We start from the raw sequence: 8,004 nt of genomic DNA, 5'->3' as shown, positions 1-8,004 counted from the left end.
ATTTGAAATGTTCGTCAATGTCGTTGTTTCGTTATTGTAGCACGGCTTCATCACGACAGAAATATATTTTTATTTTTCCTTCAAAATTATAAATGGTTTTAAACAAAATCATTAAAACTTATATTTAAACTTATTTATATTTATTTATTTTGATTTTAAATATAAGAATTATATTAATAGTTTAATTAATGGAATTCTGGTTGTTAAACATTTTGCTAATTAAAAAATTATTAAAATTGAAAAAAAAAATAATAGTAATTATTATTATAAAAAACTGAAAAAAATCATATTAAATTATGAAGAAGAAATTAAAATTATTTAATTTATTTTAGAAAATTATTTATCAAAATTAAGATTTAAATGGATTTATATAATTTTTAGTCTTTAAAGTTTCTATATATATATGAAAGAGAAAAGAAATAGAGATAACACAACTTATTATTAGCCATTAAAATATAGAAAGACATTGCTGGATTTTTTTATATAGAAAGTGACTTTGCTTTGAAAAATTTGTCTGTTAATTTTTAGATTTAATTTGTTTAGAATTTGGTAAAGATTTATTGAAATCATAAATTGGATAAACTTTTCATAATCTAAATGTTTCAAGACTTTGAGACTACTTAAGCTGGATATATAGTCAAAAAATCAATTTAAACAACACAAATCAAGATTTCATCACAAATTTTTTTCACCAAATTCCAACCAAAAATCATCTCACCTCAAAAACCACACAAAAAAAACAAATCTAAACTCTCTGACCAATATAAAAAAACAGAGCTAAACCATCTGAGCAATATAAAAGATGGTTAAGGCAAAACAGAGCTAAACCATCTGAGCAATATAAAAGATGGTTAAGGCGGAAAAAAAAAATGGAGATTGGCAATAAGATCAATGTAACGATCTGTGTGATATTTTGCGTATTGATCGCAATGAAAACTGAAGTGGAGGGAGATCTCCGTAACTTGCCTGTAATAAAATATCACAATGTTATTAAAATATTGAGAAAAGGCACACGATTATAACACACCTATGTTGACGCAATATAACAAATACTGATATCCACTTGAGTTTCAATAGTTTACCAGATGAGTTATAATTCATCTACAGAAACCCTCCTCGACATCACATCATAAACAACAATATCTATTATATAATCAATACTCCGCCTCAGAGGTTACATAGAGGGTCTCCTGAGGAGGGGAGTAGAGAATTATTGTAATCGATCATATTGTGTGGCCCATCAGTTGTTGCAGGTGCAACCGTTGCACTTGCAGCTTGCTCCGCATTTGCAGTCGTTCTCTGCGCCTTCCATATTCTGGTACTGGAAGTTGATGGTTTCACCGATGAGCTCCAACCCAAAGGTGTTGCCCTTCTTGGTGCATTGGCTTTTGTCAACGCAATCACAGTTTCCGCAACCAGAAGACATCTTTGCACAATATTGCTTACCACACAGAATTGAATACTCTCACAAACTCTTGAATGTGTTGAGAAAGCAAAACATTGCGTGACATTTATAGATGGAGAAGGGGGTAATCCATAGGCCCGCCATGGCAATACGAGTGGTCGAAACTCTTTTGGAGTGGGACAGGGATTGCGTGCAGAGCACGCGCAGCTGCGTGAAAGTCCAAAGGAATCTCAATAATGGGTGTTGTTTTAACGTTGAAATTCACCAGTACGACAAACCACCCTTTCCTTTTCAATCGTACTCAGATTTTTGTGGTTTGCCATGCGAACCGTGTAGTGCACTCATTTGTAATCGTCTAGAATCCTCCACGTAAATTCAGCTCGCCATATCATTTCTTCTTCTTAAATCAGTATATTCTCCTTTCTTCCTCTTACCCAGGGTTGCTGGGAGCGTTCATTCATGACTTCCTGACTCTGGTTCGAATTGCTATATAAACGATATGTTGTCAGTTGTCATTAGTGGATACAACTATAATGTAATGATGATGTATATATGACATCCATTTTAAATTAAATAATAGAAAATTTTAATTTTAAAATAAATAAAAAATCTTTAAAATTCATTATTTTTATTCATTTTACACTCCTATTATGATTGCATTATATCAAAAATTTCAAACTCTCCCCAGAAACTTATGGGAGAGCAAAAGGCTCAACCTTATCAACTTTTCTAAATCGTGACTACTAGTGAGTTTTCGTCCTCTTTCCCGATTGCGACTGCTGGTAAAAACATGGTTGTTGTTCAACGCTCTTAATGGGTTGGGAAATTTCCTTGTACCTTCGATAAGAAAGTACATAATAATAGTGATTCTCTCAACGTATTATAATTTTTTTGGGGCAAATTATAATAATATATGTTATTGAAATAAAAAATAATAATAATGATACATTTTTTACTCATTAGTTTAAAAGATATATTATTATTAGTTTTTCTGGTTTATTATTTGGGAAACTATACTAGTAATTAAATTATAGTATTTTTGTCATCTAAATATCTATTTCAAAAAAATTGATAAAAAAATAGAGAATTTGGTCAATATAAATTTAGTCCTAATTAATCATCTAACATGGAAACAAAAAAACAACAAAAAGAACTAAAAATGCCTTTGGCTCGAAATTGTGTGTGTGAGAGAGAGAAAGAAAGAGAGAGAGTGGTGGGAGATAAAGGGGGAGAGAGGGTGAGAGCAAAAGAGGGAGGTAGGGATAGAGTGAAAGAGGAAAGGGGGAAGCAAATTGGTGGAATAAAGACATGAGTGGCATGGTAAAGAGAGAGATAGGGAGTGAAACAAAGAGGATAAATCAACACACACACAGAGAAAGAGAGAGTGAGGGTGATGGGAGATATAGGGGAGAGAAGAGATGAAGGGAGGAAAGGCAAGTGAGAGTGGTAGGGGGAGAGAGAGAGAGAGGAAGAGAGAGAGGGAGGCACACAATGAGAGAGAGAAAGGGGGAAGGTAGAGAGAGGTAAAGAGAAATATAATGTGGGGAGTGAGTGAGGGAGAGAGAAAGAGAAGAATATTGGAAGTGAGAAGGAAGGAGGAAAAAATTGAGTATGGGAGATGCAAGAAGGTTTAGAGAGATGACGAGAGAGTAGGGAAACGGAAAAGAGAGGAAGGGAAAGAGAGAGGGGAAGATGTAGAGAGGGACAGAGAGGGGGGGTAGAAGGATAGGAAACTAGGGTGATAAAAGGGTAGAGATGAGAGTGGGAGTAGAGAGAGGAGGAGGAAGATAGGTGAAGAGGGAAATAGAGGGGATAATGGGGAAGGAAGAGAGAGTGAGATTGGGGGAGAGGAAGAGGGAGAGAGGAGGAGATACTAAGGGAGCATGTGTGTGTGTGTGTGAGAGAGAGGGGGAGAGGGCGAGGAAAGGGCGTGGGGAGAGAGGGCAAGAGTGATAAAGGGATTGTTGTTTTTGAGACCTTGAATGAAGTCGAGTCCTCCTTTATATAGCCTTCATGTCCATATTTGTATGTCGACTTATAACTGCCTTTAGGCCGACTTCACCTTCCAGATAGGCTGACTTGTTTGTTAGCATTTGACGAGGTCTTGGAGGGTTGTTTGACTTTATTTTGACTCAAATGATTTCTTTTACAATATGTAACATGCCTCAAAATGGGTCTTTCATAAATGAAAATGAATTAATGACTTGTAGAATCAATGAAAATCCCTAGAATCTCTCAATGGGAGCTTCACCTATAAAAATAAATTTCCTTGAGCATGAAACCCATGCCTCAAGAATAACAATAATAAATTTATTTTTCTCATTATATCAAATACATAAAAATCATGATTACATATGTCAATATGAAGACCAAACCTAGTTTCATATTTCAACACTCCCTCTTAACTAGGGAGGTATTCATAATCCATACAAGGTACTTGTACATTCTCAATCTGAAGAATTCTCATAAGAAGAGTCACATTGGTAGCCCATTTGTTTAGCATCATATCGTCCAACATTGTCACATAGAAAGTCCTTGACTAACATCTCTATCTCTCCACAAGATCAAAGCACAATGTTGGTGAGACCAATGATTTACAGACACCATCATTATTGTCTCTCAAGGGACATAGCCCACCTGGGTGTTCACAAGGTATGTCTCTCCAGGACTATTCTTATATTGGATTCCTAGCCCTCAAATAATATCAATCCTCTACGGCAACTATTATCTTGGATGCCCTACCACATCCTCAAAGAGTATCGAATGTCAGGTTCTTACCCAATCCTCCATTCTTTCTTCCCAAAGTGAAGAAAAGAATGATGTGTCTATATCTCCCTCTCAACTAGGGAGGATGTACCTGTTCCTATAAATAAATGTACTCATTCCTACAAAAGAAATGTACCCAATTTCCTCTCATCCCAGAACTTGTCCAAGCTCCCTTTTAACCAAGGAATTTCTTCCAAGATCCCTCTTAACCACCTCTTAACTGAGGACTTGTTTTCCAATGACATCTTTTTGGTTTGGTGGAGATCACGGTACTATCAGCGACTCGAAGAGCTCCTTCTTTTGATGTCATGGATTTTATCTTTATCATTATGGAGCTTTCAACACTCGGGACTTCTTTGTAGGGTATTGATCATCCATCACTTTCATTGACGAACCATGTTAGTCATGTCATCCTTTCTTTCATCAGAAAGCGATCTACTATTACATATCTAGCTCTTCTTCATGACTACCTTTTCCACATCATGTTTCCTTCGGGATCTTCCATCCCTCCACATGAGTACTAGTTGTAGGTGACATCCACAACTCTCTTTCGATATCCCTGTATCATCCCATCCATATATTGTTCAAAAATAAAAGATGAACATCAAATCAAAATTACCTTTTCTGATGACTCTTCATCATGACATCTTCTTGTTGCAACATCAATATCCTGCATACATATTGACACATCTCCAAGATATTTAATTTCAAGTGTCTTTATTTACAAACCTTGTCAGGGCCTTCATGCCTTCTTTATGGAGATGTCATGGCCAATTCTTCTAGTTATTGGATGTTGATTTCTTTTTCTATGTTACCATAGTTTCATCTTTCATGAAATCTTCTTTCTTTCTTCACATATTGCTTCCTAGGAACTTCCATCCATAGTCTCTTCATCTTTTTCAACCACCTCATATTCCATATGAGGACATATTATGTTGATTTCATCTAGTCAATATGTGAACCACGCCTTCATGCATATTTCTAAAGGAGGAGATCCCTTATTCTTTGATCGTGCTCATGAGATAGAGCATTTACCCATGCAACCATATGATGACATGACTCAATTAAATACATGCATACATGCCTCTTTCCTTCTTTTGGTCATCTAGGCTTCCTTTAGCAGCTTCCTTTTTTTTATTAAGAGTGCTTCAACCATCTCGGCATGTTGCATTCCTTTGTCACCATACCATGATCCTTCTAAAAAGTGAATCCCATACAAGGTGGAATTCTCAGTGAGACACTTTCTTCCTTCAAAAGAGGTGAATCTTCTAACAGATAATCTAGATTATCCTCATCTGCCAGAAGCTCCTTTCTCATGATGATGTATGATGAATTCCTTCTATCATGATAGATGGATTTATTTCAACCATATGCACTACACATGCTTGTAATGAGGTAACCAAGAGCTACTTCCTTTATATGATGATTGTTACATCCATGTAGACTTCTACTTCAGTTATTCTTTCAAGCTTTTCTAGTGATATCATGAGCTCTTGCTTCAACGGTATTCTATTATGATGTTATCTCCTAAAATGATGCATTCTATAATGCTTCTAATGTTTCCTACCATGATAGCTATACTTTACAAAAACTGAAAAGAACTAGGTGGAGGAGATTATCTCAATCATAGTAGAGATCTTTTACTTCCTCTTTCTTTGACTTCTTATTTTCAGCTTCTTCCACTTCTTCGGTGATATGGGCCTCTTCCCTTCCTATTTTGTTGTTGTCCTTCTTGATTTTAGTACAATATCTCTTGTAGTGCCCATATTCATGATAACTATAGCATTGGATCTTTGACATATTCTTCTTGTTATTTTTCTAACAACCAAACTTTCCAAACTTTCCTATCTTCCTAGCCATGGCAACAAATGCTTGAGCTTTCTCATTTGATCTTACATCAATTTTTTCCTTTAATTGAGTTTCTTCAATTTTACACAATGACCATAGTTCATTGAATGGGTTAGCTTCCTTCTTTCCATAGATTCTTGATGTAAAGTTGTCCCATTTCTCTGGTAGTGCATTGAGCACTGTGGTTGCCATTTCTTTATCAGACATTATTCCTCCCAACTCTTGTAGTTGGTCTCTTATTTCTGACACCCTCATAAAGTATGATTTTATTCCTTCTTAATTTGATATTTTCATCTTGTAGAGTTCTTTTCTTAATGATGTCACTTCTCTAACAATACTTACGGATAATAATCCTACTAGTTTATTGTATATTTATTTTTATGTCTCCAACTTTGATACATAGGTATAAGGGGATCTTTGATGTACTCTATGAGGATCCTTTGAGCCATTACTTCCCCTTTCATGTACTTTGCAAGAGCTTGAAATTATTCCTTTGGTGATTTAGTTATTCCACCCTTGACATGGTCAACAACTTCATTTTCTATGAGGATCAAATCAGTCCTCTTCTTCCATGCAAGAAATGTTGATGACCCAACCAATTTGTTGTTTTCCTTGTAAAATGAAGTCATTTTGATAGCAGATTCAGTCATAAAAATAAAGGTAATTACTTGTCAAGTGAAGATGATTATTCATAAAAATATCTTCAACTTGATGCCTTCTTGATTTTTATGATGATGTTGATAATGTCTTCTTGATGAAGATGTCTTCCTTCAAAAGTGATCCTTCAAAGAGAGGGAGATCACCTTGATTCCTTGATGATGATGATAACGCTTCTTATTTCTTCCCTTGGATGTAGGGACTTCAAGATGCTTCAATTTGTAGTCCCTCCTTTGAGTAGAAGTAGGGTCTTTGAGGTATCATTTTTCCTTGAGGTGATGATTGTGTGAGATTCCAAAGAATGCTTCACGTGTAGAGTCCTTTTTAAAATGAACTAGGGTTTTTGAGTTCTTCTTTAGAAACTTCTTTCAAGTTGATGATGTAGTCTTTGTCCTTGTGTTTACTTTGAGATGAGAGGTAATTCTTGATGATTAATTCTCTTTATGATCTTCTAGTGCTTCGACCTTTGGGTGTACTTCTCTAAGCTACCTTTTCTTGACTTGTCACATTAGCTCTGATGCCATGTTGATAAATCTAGGGGCAACAACATAGAATGATTTATTTTGTGTTGATAATTGTTTATGATGTATTTTTACTTCACTTAATTAACTTCTTCTTTCACTAGTTATTATTAGTGTTTTCTTCATCAAACAATTATCAATCTGTAAAGAAAAATAAGACAAAGGACACAAGATATAGGAAATCAGCGAGGGCCAAAATCTCTCCAATATGAGAGGAAAACCAACAAGATTTCTTCTTGTTATAGAATATTCAATTGACGAATTCCAAGACTTGGACCCTTGATCAAAAATCCCTGTAAGACCAAGTCAAAGCTTCTTATTGGTGAAATTCTCTTCCTTCAAGTCAATGATGGTCAAAATTGTTTCACTTCTTTAGATTTCAACCCTAACTCAGAATTTCAGCTTGTTGTTATAGACCTATAATTTTGGCTTCTTCTACAGAAACCCTTGGTCACATGTGTGGCTAGAAATTGGACAAAGTTTCCTTCTTTCAACTTCACTTGACTTGACTTTATTTCTTTGAAAATTCAACTTGCTACAGAGACATTATTTGACACATATTTTGGTCCTTGATGATGACTTCAACTTGTTGTAGAAGAAGGCCCTAATTCACTTCGCACGTGTGAGAAGAATTCCCAAGAAAACAATCCCAAAACTTGATGTTTCTTCTTTCCTTTTGTCCTTCTCTTCCTCGCACTTCTTTTTCTTCCTTAATCGAACTTATGTGTGTTGTGAATGAGACCTTGAATGAAGTCGATTCCTCCTGTATATAGTCTTCATGGCCATCTTTGTAGGAAGACTTGTAAT

The sequence above is a fragment of the Pinus tabuliformis genome, chromosome 6, assembly GCF_031772625.1.
Source record: "Pinus tabuliformis cultivar Carrire ecotype Pingquan chromosome 6, CPIR1, whole genome shotgun sequence".
NCBI lineage: Eukaryota > Viridiplantae > Streptophyta > Pinopsida > Pinales > Pinaceae > Pinus > Pinus tabuliformis.
The sequence above is the reverse complement of the archived record's forward strand: the minus strand, read 5'-3'. Positions refer to the sequence as shown.